Consider the following 12,972-nt stretch of genomic DNA (forward strand, 5'->3'; position numbering starts at 1 on the left):
GTTGGCTGGAGGGTCATCCAATGTACCAGGTTTGCTGGTTGGAGCATATACAAGAGGCAACCAAAGGATGCATAAATAGGTGGAACTGTCTGTCTGTCTGTCTGTCTGTCTCTCTCTCTCTGTAAAAATCAACCAAGAAAAAATAAAATCTAAAAACTTTTAAAAAACCCTAGATTTTGTTTAAATTGATTTTTTCTATTGGTTTCTTTTGTCCTGTTTTTAATTGCATTGTTTTTTACAATTTATTTCCTTCTTTCCTCCTGTGTTGTGTTTCATTTGCACTTTTTGTTTCTTTCTTAAATTATTGATTTCAAGTCTTATTTTCTAATATAAGGGTTTAATGATATAAAATTTCTCTTTAAAGTACTTTCTTAGCAGTGAACCACAAGCTTTAATATGTCATGTTTTCACTTATTCAAATTAAAAATATTTCCAATTTTCTTTGTGTCCTCTTCTTTGACCAACTATGTGTTAAGAAATGTGTTGTTTAATTCCAAATATTTAGGGAGGGTTCTGACTTAATTTCTAATTTAATTCTGTGATCAGGGAACACGCTCTGAATGAATTTAATTCTTTTATATTTATTGATATCTGTTCTATGACCCAGTACATGGTCTGTTTTGGTAAATGTTCCATGAGTGCTTGAGAAGAATGTACATTCTGCATTTGTTGGATGAAGTGCCTTATAAATGTGAATTAGATCAAGTTATTGTGAGTGTTGTTTAAGTTTCTATATGCCTACTGATTTTCTGTTCTCTTAGTTATAGGAAGGAATGTTGAAGTATCAACTATAATTATTAATTTGTTTATTTTTTTCAGTTTTGTCAGTTTTGCTTCATGTATTTTGAAGCTTTGCTATTAGGTGCATATACATTTAGGGTTGTTGTGTATTTTTTTAAAGAATTTATTTATTTATTTTTAGACAGGTGAGAGAAAGAAGGAGAAAAACATCAATATGTGGTTGCCTTTGGAGAGCCCCCCACTGGGGACCTGGTCTGTAACCCTGCAACAAGTCAGGACCTGTCCTGACTGGGAATTGAACTGGCAGCCCTTAGGTTCACAGGCTAGTGCTCAATCCACTGAGCCACACCAACCAGGACTGTTGTGTATTCTTGATGAATGGTCTTTTTCTCATTATGAAACATCCCTTTTTAACTTGGGCAATATTTCTTGTTCTGAACTGTTTTTGTAATACAGTCATACCTTGGTACTCGTCAGCTTCAGAATTCATCAAACCCTGTACTTGTCACATTTTGATGAGAAAAAAATGTTTCAGCACTTGGTGCTTGCTCAGAACTTGTTGCACTTGCTAGAACTTGTATAAGTTATGTCACTGCCCTGCAAGAGGAAATGCTTCATCATTAGATACTCACTGGTTTTGGGACTTGTCATGAGTTCTGGAAAGAATTGACGAGTACTGAGGTACCACTGTACAGCCACTTCAGCATTCATTAGACATTTTTAAAAAATTGTGGTAAGATATACATAACATACATTAAATAAAATGTACCATTTTAAGTATACAATTTAGTGGCATTAAGTGCATTCAGTGTTTTGCAACCATTGCCACTGCTCATTTCCAGAACTTTTTTTATCATCCCAACAGAAACTATGCATCTATTAAAGAGTAACTCCCATTTGCCCCTTCCCTCAGCCTGTCTGAATCTCCGTTCTACTTTCTGTCTGAATTTGCCTGTTCTAGGTACCTTATTTAAGTGGAATCATATAGTACAGAGTAGGGCAAAAGTAGTAGGTTTACAGTTGTGCATGCAGGAAACAGAGTTTATTCTTAGCACAGAGTTAATAGTATTATGTGTTAAATAGTGTATCATTTTTCATATGAATAACTGCCTTCTTTTCCTCCACCCTGTATTTGTTCTTTTGTGACTGGCTTATTTCACTTAACATAATGTTTTCATGTCTCATTTGTGTTGTTGCATGTCTCAAGATATCCATTCCTTTTTAAAAGGCTGAATAAAATATTCCATTGTATGTATGTATCACATGTGGCTTATCCATTCATTTGTTGATACACATTTGAGTTATACCTTTTGGCTGTTGTGAATAATGCTGCTATGGACATCGGTGTACAATGTACAGATTCTTTGATCTCTTATGTTTAAATCTTTTGGGTATATCCAAGGGTTACTCCAATATTCTTAACCTTAGTGTTTGTATGATGTATCTTTCTTACTTTTAATCTGTTTTTGTCTTTATATTTAAAGTGAGTTTCATGTCAACAGGTTTTTTAAATTCTCTTTTTAAATACATCTATCTGTCTTTTATTTGGAATATTCTTTTTTTTTAAACAGCACCTATCTCACAGTTTTTTTCCCAAGAATCTTTTTTTAATTTTTATTTATTTATCTTTAGAAGGGAAGGGAAAGAGAGAAGGAGAGAAATATCAATGTATGGTTGTTTTTGGTGCATCCCCTGCTGGGAACCAGCCTGCAACCCAGGCATGTGCCCTGACGGGGAATCAAACCGCGATCTTCTGGTTCGCAGGCCCGTGCTCAGTCCACTGAGCTACACCAGCCAGGGCTATTTGGAATATTCTTAAAGTAACCATATGGTTGGTTTTAAGTATTTGTTCTTGCTATTCATTTTCTATTTGTCTTATCTTTTGGCTGTTCCTTTGTCCTTCTTCACTGCCTTTTTTTGCATTTGGTGAGTTTATTTATTCAATTTTGTCTCCACTGTAGCTTAATAGGCCATGATTTTTATTTGATTTTATTTATTTAGAGAGAAGGGAAGAAGGGAGAAAACATCCATGTGAGAAAGAAACATTGATCTGTTGCCTCTCCCATGTGCCCCACCCTGGGCTGTCTCTCCCAGGTGCCCCAACCAGGGACGAGGCCCACAACCCAGGCATGTGCCCTGACCAGGAATCTAACCAGTGACCTTTTGCTTTGCGGAACGATGCCCAACCAACTGAGCCATGCCAGCCATGGCCAGACTGTAATTTTTTTAAGTGGTATTCTACAGTTACAATAGGCCTCTGTAACTTGCCAGATTCCACCTTCAAATGATATACCGTTTCACATGAAATGTAGGAAACTTCCAAGGGCATTCTTCTATTTTCTCCTCCAATCCTCTGTGCCATTGTTGTGTATGTATATGTTAAGAATTCTAGATTATACTGTTGTGATTTTTGCTTTAAACAATTTATTGTACTTTAAAGATAACTAAGTTATTTTTAAAGCTTTTTATATTTATACCATTTAATTTATTATTTCCATTAATCCTCTTTCCTTTGTGTAGATCCTAGTTTCTATTCATATGTGAACTTTTTATATGTGCTCGAGGAACTTACTTTAATGTATTTTCACAGATTTTGTCAGAAAAAGTCTTTATTTTACCTTAATTAAAATTTTTAGAGGGTATAAGTATAGGTTCAATGCAATTATGAGACGTAATACTGGCAAATCCTGTATACTCCTCACTCAGTTTCCCACAGTAGTAACATCTTGCGTAACTAGTATAATATTTCAACAGGAAATGGATGTTGATACCACTTGACTTGATGTTATTCAGACTTCACCAATTTTTCCTTTATTCCTTTTTGTATGATCTCATTATGTGTATTTAATGCTTTGTAGTTTTATCACATGTGTAGAATTAGTATGACATATTGCAGTCAAGATACAGAATAGTTCCGTCACAAGGAGCAGTTGTGCTACCCATTATTGTCACAGCCACCTCTCCTCTCCTTTATCCACCCAACCCTTGGAAACTACTCACTCTGTTCATCTTTATAATTTTGGTGTTTTTGGAATGTATGTAATTATGCAGGGTACAACTTTTTGAAATAGGTTTCTTTTTTTTTTTTTCACTTAACCATGATTCGTGTGAGCTTTATACAATTTGCTTCATGTACCAATAGTTGGTTCTTTCTTGTTGCTAAGTAGTATTCCATATATTTAATACCATTTAAATTATTATTAGGATGTGCCACATTTTGTTTAACCATCATTTGTTGAAGGATATTTGGGTGTTCTCCTAGCTTTTTGCTGTTAAAAATAAAGTATACCAGGTCCTTAAATGGTGTCATTTCATTCAACTTTTTGTTATAACATTGATGAGAAAAAAACAATTCCTGGACAGGCTACCACATGTGGAGTTGGCATGGTCTCCCCATGTATGTATGGATTTTCTGTGTGTATTCCAGTTCTGACTCATGTCCCAAAGATGTGCACATTAGGTTAATTGGTGTATCTAAATTGTCCTAGTATGAATGAGTGTGTACCCTGTGGTGGAATAGCATCCTGTCTAGGGTTGATTTTTTTTCCTTGTGCCCTGAGCTGCAAGATAGGATCTGGCTACCCATGACCCTGGACTGGAATAAGTGAGTTGGAAAAGAATTATGCTTATTTTTCTTTTTAAAAAATATTTTATTTATTTATCTTTAGAGGGGAAGGGAAGGAGAGAGGAAGAGAAACATCAATGTATGGTTGCTTCTCGTGCATCCCCTGCTGGGAACTGGCCCCTGCTGGGAACTGGCCCCTGCTGGGAACTGGCCTGCAACTCAGGAATGTGCCCTGACTGGGAATCGAACCGCGATTGTCTGGTTCACAGGCCCGCGCTCAAGCCACTGACCTACACCAGCCAGGGCTATCATGCTTGTTTTTTTATTAATCTTTCCTAAATACATTTATAGCTCACATTTATTGCAATGTTTAATATTAGAAGTGTTTTGGGGTCTTTATTTAGAAGTTTAGTGAAGTTTTTGTGACCAGAAATATGCTATCGGAACTTAACTCTTGTTTATGCCAATTAGCTTGTGAGAAAATTGGTTTCATTATACATCCTTTTTTCTTAAAGTTGTAGTTTCCAAGAACCTGTTGATGATATTAAGTGAGGACTCACTGAAGAAACATGCAAAAGGTGTACATGTTTTAGTGTGAAAATAAGTTTTGTTGGTCTGGGATAAATGACCCAATTGTAGGTCATTACAGTAAACTTGTGTTTAGTTTTATACGGAACTGCCCTATTTTTCTAGAGTGCCTATGACTGTTCGTATTTTTTCACATCTTTACTAGTATTTTTTTTAATTGTGGAAAATATGCATAATAACAAGATGGTGGAATAGGTCATTGTGGTACTCACATCTTCCCATAATCACATCAAGATTTACAACTAAATTACAGAAAAACTATCACTCAGAACCACCTGCAGTCTAGCTGAACGCAAGTGCTACAACTAAATATAGAAAGACGTGTAGAAAGAAGAAAATAATGTTAAAGTTGAGACTACATTAACATTAGCTAGGAAAGCCCATTTTTGTCCTGCTATTTCTTCTTCTAGGATGTACAGTTGTAGCTCCCAACAGCTGTCTTGAATTATGATGTGACTTTGAGGAAGCCATACTCTGAAGGCTGCATAGCAAAAAACAGGAGCCTGAATCCCTGATAGTACCAAGGGGCCATTGTACCAATCTTGGACTACTGAACTTCTGGCTAATATATGGAAGTGAAATAAAGTCCTATCTTGTTTAAACTATCAAAATAAATATATATGAATGACACCATTTCAGCCATTTTTAAGTGAATGCATTTGTGGCATTAAGTACAATCACATTGTTTGCAATGCTTCCCACCGTCTATTTCCAGAATTTTTCATTTTCTTCTATTGGAATTCTGTACCAGTTAAACACTGACTCATCATTCCCTGTCTCCCATGCCCTGGCAACCACCATTCTACTTTCTGTCTTTATGAATTTACTATTCTAGGAACCTCATATGAAAGGGATCATATCATTGGTTTTTATCATTGGTGTTTCAGCAAGTTGATTATAATATTTCTTTGTCTTGATTTGAGGTTACCCTGGTGTTGCTTATTGAGCTTCTTGCATCTCTGTGGGCTTATGGCTTACATCAAAATTACGAAATTTTGGTTATTATTCTAATATTTTTAGTCTACCCTTTCTTTTAGTAATCCAATTACACATATGTTAGACCTTTTGATATTGTCCCACAGTAACTGAGATCCTACGTGTTTTTTTTATTGTGCTATTACTTGGTTCTTGTTTTCGTGTTTCCATATGAGTAGATTTTTAAAAAGATTTTATTTATTTATCTTTAGAGGGAAAGGGAAGGAGAGAGGGAGAGAAATATCAATGTATGGTTGCCTCTTGTGTGCCCCCTGCTGGGAACTGGCCTGCAACCCAGGCATGTGCCCTGGCTGGGACTTGAACTGCTATCCTTTGGTTCACAGGCCCATGCTTAGTCCACTGAGCTACACCAGCCAAGGAGGAGGATCTTTTTAAAATTCATGGCTCATTTCTTCTACAGTGGTATATGTGCTGTTAGTCCCATTTATTAACATTTTTTTATTTCTGAATTTTATTGTTCATTTTTTAAAGTTCTGTTTTGTTCCTTTTTTCTCTCAAGCATATGTTCTTATGTAAATATTTGAAGATACTTACAATAAATAATTTAATACCCTTTTCCTTCTCATTTCTCTTTCATTATGAGGTCTTTTTATTGACCAGTGTTTCTGCTAGTTATGGCTAACCTTTGCTATTTTTTGAATGTCCTTCTTTTTTAAATTTATTTATTTATTTTTAGGGAGAGGGAAAGGGAGTAAGAAAGAGAGAAACATCGATGTGCAGTGTGTGGGAGAAACACCAATTGGTTGCCTGTTGCACGATCCCAACCAGGGATCGGGCCTGTGACCCATGCATATGTCCTAAATGGGAATCGAACTGGCAACCTTTCAGTTTGCAGGCTGGCATTCAATCTATTGAACCGTACCAACCAGAGCATGTCCTTTAATTTTTGATTGATTGTAATATGTGGTCAACTTTATTTTTTATATGCTGACAATTTTTTTTCTATCTCTGAATAATGTTACACTTTGTTTTGATTGGTAGTTACTTATGAATCAGCTTGATCCTTTCAAGGCTGTTTTTAAGCTTTATTAAGATGAATTTAGAGAGGTCTTTATGCTAGGTCTAATGAAGGTTAATGACCCCTTTGGGGTCTCTGTGGAATGCTTCAAGTCTTCAATAAGGAATCTCCACTGTGGTTGAGTTGAAACTCAGACATCCCCCAGCCTTGTGTGACCTCTGGGAAGTTAGCTTTCTAACAGTTGTTCTCTGCCAGACCTTTTGGAGTTCCACACTTTGTGTGCGTAACTTAGTATTGAGTCAGATACTGAAGGCATCCCCTAAATAGTTCTTGAATTCTTTCCGTAAAAAGCTGCTTTCTCTATTTCTGTTGCTTGGCCTAACTGAACTCTGATCTCTCTTTTCAGTTCACAGGGACTGCTATGCTTTACTTGGAATCCTTTTCACTGTACTGCATTCTGGAAAGTGCTTCCAGGTAGAAAGCCAGTAACCATATAACCTACCTTTTTTGTTTCACTCCTCTCAGAGCTTGCAGTCACATATTGCCTCTTGTCTAGTATCTAAAAATGGATTTTATATTTTTTCCAGTTTTTCAGGTGTCTGGGACAGGAAGGTAAATCCTGTCTCAGTTATTCTATCATTGCTCCGAAGTCGAAGTTGATCCCAAATTTGCACCAAGTTTACAAAAACAGTTTGGTTTAAATTTTGTCATAGTATTATGGCCAATATTGTGACATCATTATGATTTTAATTTTTATTAAAGTATAGTTGATATATAATATGTAAGCTTTAGGTATACAACATAGTGACTCTATATTTGTATACCTTTTTTAAATAATAATTTTTTTAATCCTCATCCTAGGATATGTTTATTGATTTTAGAGAGAGAGGAAGGGGGAGAGAGAAAGAAACATCGATGTGAGAGAGAAACATCGATCGATTGGTTGCCTCCTATACATGCCCGACTGGGGATCGAACCCTCAACCTAGGTATGTGTCCTGACCAGGAATTGAACCCGCAATCTTTCAGTGTATGAGCCAATGCTCCAACCAACTGAGTCACCCAGCCAGGGCTCCCTGGTCTTTTATTGTCTTCCATGATATTTTAAAGAATTCAGGTTAGTCGTTTTGTATCTAATTTCTGTTTTGACAGAAAAATCATCTATGTGAGTCTGGTGTGGAGTTGCAGATAACTTTGTCTATATAAGTAGCGTGGAGTTGTAAATATCGAACTATTTTGAGTCTCTTCTTTGCCCGCCCCCNCTCTTATTTCCCCGCCCCCCCCCCCCCCGCCCCCAATTTTTGAACCATAATGTTTTGGAAGAATGTTTTTCAGATTATGTATGAAATTTTGAAAAATTTAAACAAAAAAATTTTTCTCTTTGCAAAGTTGCAAATTTGTAGATTTTGGGTTATGATATTAAAGTTAAAAAAATTACTGCTTTATTTGTACCTTGTATTTAAATTTCTGACATTTTCAACAGTTGCAATTCTGTTTTTTTAATTTGCATTTACAAAATTCACATGAACTTTTATTGAAGCAAATAAAGTAGAAATACTTATAAGAAAAATGAAAATAATTCTATAAATTCTAACATTCACAAAAAGCAATTGTCAAAATTTTGGTCTTTACGCTTCCAAACTTGAGGTAATAAAAGTATATGTGTCAGAGAAACATTAAAAGAATTTTGTATCACTATAACACTCTTGTTGCTTGCTTTTCCCTCCTGTTATAGTGGTTACATTATTAAACAATGAGCGAATGGAAAAGTAAAGGTGCCATATGATCTTTTTAAAGGGAAACAACTGGAAAGAGGCTCTTGTCTTACCAGTTAGCGTTTAAATAGTTACCAAGTACTATAAATAACTCTTAGTGATCATATCAGTTACTTTTCTAGTTCTCGGAATCTGAGTTCTCTGAGAATTAGAATTTGATGGGGTTAAGGTCTTGAGGACGAGAGAGGAGTGCTTGTGGAAAGTTGAAAATTAGGAAAATTCTAAACTTTGTTTATTTGGTACTGTGTTTCATGTAAATATTATGGCCACAAAATTAATTTTTCTTACTTAAATTTTAACATTTGCTTTTTAAATAGGTAGAACATTTCACCATTGAAGAGTACAAAATAGACAGTAAAAAGTCTCCCTCCCAGTTTTGTGTCCTAGGCTCTTGAGTTCCTTCATCAGAGGTCATCAGTGCTCTCAGTTTCCAAGTATCTTTCCAGAGATATGTAAGAGAAAATTTGTATACATCACAGAACACGTTGGAAATTACCTGACTCTTTTAATCTAATTCCCTTTAATAGTATTACATTCGTATAGGGTTTCACAATTTTGCATTGTACTTTCACACACAGTCTACCTTGTCCTTGTAACTGTTTTGGAAAGGAGTGAATAAAAGCTCGAAAGTACAAAGAATTAAAATTACTACTTAAGACATGCAGAAAGAATAAGATCAGAAAAGATTCTTTTTATTATTTCTAAAATACCTGATTTAGGTCATTAGGTGAAAGGTGTAAATTGTATCCCCTTCCTGTCAAAAATGCTACAGTGCAATTCTGATGCTAACCACCTGTAGATCAGATTATGGGTTTAAGGACATGGTCCTCAACTTCAGGTGTCAGCTGCAAATTCTTGGGATCCCCAGACCTACATTTTTGACCAGCTGGCTACAAATTGAAGGGGTTCCCGTGATTCCCCTCAGATTTGATGATTTACTAGAATGAATCAAAGAACCCAGGAAACTGCTATACTGTCACAGTTTTATTGTAAAGAATTCAAATTAGGACCAGCTAAATGAAGAGACACAAGGGGCCAAGCTTGGGAGGGTCGCAGGTGCAGAGCATCCAACTTCTTCTCTCTGTAAAGTCAGGAAGTATCACCCCCAGCAGCCAGGAAACTCACTTGTCTAGAGTATTAATTGAGATTTCAATATGTGGGGTGTGGTCGATTGAAACATTGGCAGCAGAATGGCCTCCTGAATAACAAAGATACTCTTATTACGTAGGGTAAATTCTAGGATTTGAAAGTTTCCCCTCCCAGGAAAGTTTCCCCCATGTATAGGGGGAAAGCTAGTCAAATTCTTTTCTATACAATGCTGTCATAGGCTCCCAATATCTATCCTTAGAAAAAGTTCCTGTACCAGTTTTTAAAATTATCTTCCCAAATATAGTGTATTGTATGTAAGTATATATACATTTGTATATATATAGTTTTGTATCTGTGATATTAATATTATTTTCTAGATAATCTTTCTCTTTTTCCATCTGGACTTTTATGCTTTTTCTCCTTGTGGGATGCCAGTCCATTTGGAGGAGGAGGGTATGTCTTAAAAATTCTTGTGTTTTTCCAAGTTCTATATTGTTCCAGCCATGTAGCCTTTCTTGCCCAGCCCTCATCTAGGCAGTCTCTTTTCTGAACTGTTATAGTTCTGTGTGTCTCCAAGGCATAAGTCACTTAAATAATGATTTATCATAATTGCCTATACTCTTGCCCATTTCTCATTTACAAATTTAGGGTTTATAAGGGAATGGGTTTTGTGAGTCTTACTTTACTCTCCTTTATATTCCTCCTCCCTCTAATATTTTGCTCACAGTGGATACTTAAATATCTCTAGTTTTAAAAATTATGTTTTTGCATAATTTATTGTCTACACTATTATCATTTGTTGTAGCAAACTGCAGTAGGAAGATTTTCTATAGGATTGATTAAATTCATTCAGAGATATTATTTATTCTACATTAAATTATATAGTTATATATATTACTACAGTTTACAGATGTGAGCAGTTTCCCCTGCACTCTACTTGAGTGAAAAAAACAGGCATACTGCTAACAAGGATTTATTTAAGTTTTTGGATTTAATATGTAGGGTGTAAACAAATGGGATTTTTCAGAAACTGCAGGTTCTGTTAAACAGAAGACTTATGTGTTTTTTCTAGAATATGATTCCTAATAATTCAGAAAATCTTATACTGTTGTAATTCAACTTGGCAATAATAGACTGGACCCACGTGGGGACTGTCTCCTTTAGGAGAGTCATATATACTCCTAATGTGTTTCTGACCCTTTTAACTATTTTGCTAATTTATGTTATCTTCCTAGCTTCTTTAGAGACTTCAATTTAAGACCTTTGATCAATTCTTCAATAATAAGATATCTTATAGGCTATTTCAAATTTGTTTTTATAGGTTGTGAAGTGTAGATTATTTTAAGAAACTAAGGCATCATTTAGTACTTTACTGGACAGATTTTCAAAACTGCCTACAAAATTTTAAATATATGTCTAAAGTCTAAAAAAGTAGAAAAATATTTAGTGTTTTCATTACAAATTTTATGCTGTAGATTGTTATTTTATATTTTAAGTGGCCCATTTATGTCAGGGCAGTTTTTTTTTTGTTGTTGTTTGTTTTTGTTTTGTGAGGATACCATATCTAATGAGAACATAGCTAGAGAAACCTAGAATCCTCATTTTCTGTAGAAAAGTTGATGGTTAAGAGTAAGGACTGGAACCCGGGATTGAACTGTGATTCCACAACTTACAGACTGTAATTTTGGTAAATTAACCTTTGTATCTCAGTCTCCCTATCTATCAAATGGGCACATTAATGATATTGCTATGAGAATTTATTGTTATTGTTGAGTCCAGTAATTTTCCTTTTTGTCTTTGTTTCTTAAGATCAAAGTATAGGATTTACTCCATGGTTTCTTCAGTTCCAAATTCTATTTCTGTAATTTTGGAGCAAGTTAAGTTTTAAAGTATTATAGCTTGATTAATTTTTCCATCTTTGATGACATTTTAGTAGGCTTTGACATCTAATTAACTTTAGTAGTTTATTATATTAAGTATCAGGAAAAGTAGAGAATGTTTAATTTAATTGAAATTTTAAGTATAATTTATTGATTATGCTGTTACTGTTGTCTCATTTTTTCTCCCCTTTCTCCCTCCACCCTGCATGCCCCACCCCCCATCAGCTTTCCACTCTGCCTTCAGTTCCTGTCCATGGCTTGTACATACAAGTTTTTTGGCTTCTAAATTTCTTGTACTTTTCTTAACTCCACCCTACCTATTTTGTACCTTCCAATTATGCTTCTTAATTTGTACCTTTTCCCCCATTCTCCCTGTCCTCTTCTCCCCTGATAACCCTCCATGTGATATCCATTTCTGTGTTTTTGTTTATGTTCTAGTTGTTTGCTTAGTTAGTTTTTGTTTTTGTTTTTTAGGTTCAGTTCATTGATACTTGGGAATTCCTTGTCATTTTACTGTTTACAGTTTTGATCTACTTTTTCTTAGATAAGCCCCTTTAACATTTCATATAATAGGGCTTGGCGATGGTGAACTCCTTTAACTTGACCTCCTCTGGGAACCACTTTATCTGCCCTTCCATTCTGAATGATAGCTTTACTGTATAGAGTAATCTTGGATGTACGTCCTTACCTTTCATGACCGAATACTTCTTTCTTGCCCTCCTTGACTATAAGGTTTCTTTTGAGAAATCAGCTGATAGCTGTATGAGAACTCTTTTGTAGGTAATTGTCTCCTTTTTTCTTGCTGTTATTAAGATTCTCTTCTTATCTTTAATCTTGGGTAACTTTTAATTATGATGTGCCTTGGTATGTTCCTTCTTGGGTTCAATTTCTCTGGGACAGTCTGAACTTCCTAGGCATCCTGGAAGTCTGTTTCCTTTGCCAGATTGGGGAAATTTTCCTTCATTTTTTTAAAGATTTCTTTTTAGAGAGGGGAAGGGGGGGAAAGAGGGAGAGAAATACCAATGTGTGGTTGTCTCTCACATGCCCCCTACTGGCCCACAACCCAGACATGTGCCCTGACTGGGAATCAAACTGCTACTCTTTGTTTCATAGGCCGGCATTCAAACCACTGAGCCACACCAGCCAGGGCTCCTTTGTTATTTTTTCAAATAAAATTTCAATTTCTTGCTCTTCCTCTTCTCCCCCTATGATTTGGATGTTGAGACGTTTAAAGTTGTCCCAGAGGTTCCTAAGCCTCTCCTCAATTTTTGAATTCTTGTTTCTTCATTCTGTTGAATGTTTATTTCTTCCTTCTGTTCCAGATTGGTTTTTTGAGTCCTGGTTTCCTTCCCTTCACTGTTGGTTCCCTGTATATGTTCCT

General features: G+C 35.5%; 1 protein-coding gene across 4 annotated transcripts in view; it reads left to right on the forward strand.

The window, feature by feature from the left end:
• The window catches only part of TAOK1 (TAO kinase 1), a 146,379-nt gene that overhangs the window by 27,108 nt on the left and 106,299 nt on the right, over window positions 1–12,972 (forward strand). Inside the window, exon 1 of one of the 4 annotated variants that reach the window (XM_037069708.1) lies at window positions 7,816–7,836. The exons of the other annotated variants lie outside the window; for them this stretch is intronic. The gene's annotated coding sequence lies outside the window, so the exon portion shown is untranslated. Of the gene's footprint in view, window positions 1–7,815; window positions 7,837–12,972 lie in introns of those variants that run through there. 4 annotated transcript variants of the gene reach the window in all.

Source organism: Sturnira hondurensis, unplaced genomic scaffold (genome assembly GCF_014824575.4).
Source record: "Sturnira hondurensis isolate 20B ecotype Veracruz unplaced genomic scaffold, ASM1482457v3 Scaffold0018728, whole genome shotgun sequence".
NCBI lineage: Eukaryota > Metazoa > Chordata > Mammalia > Chiroptera > Phyllostomidae > Sturnira > Sturnira hondurensis.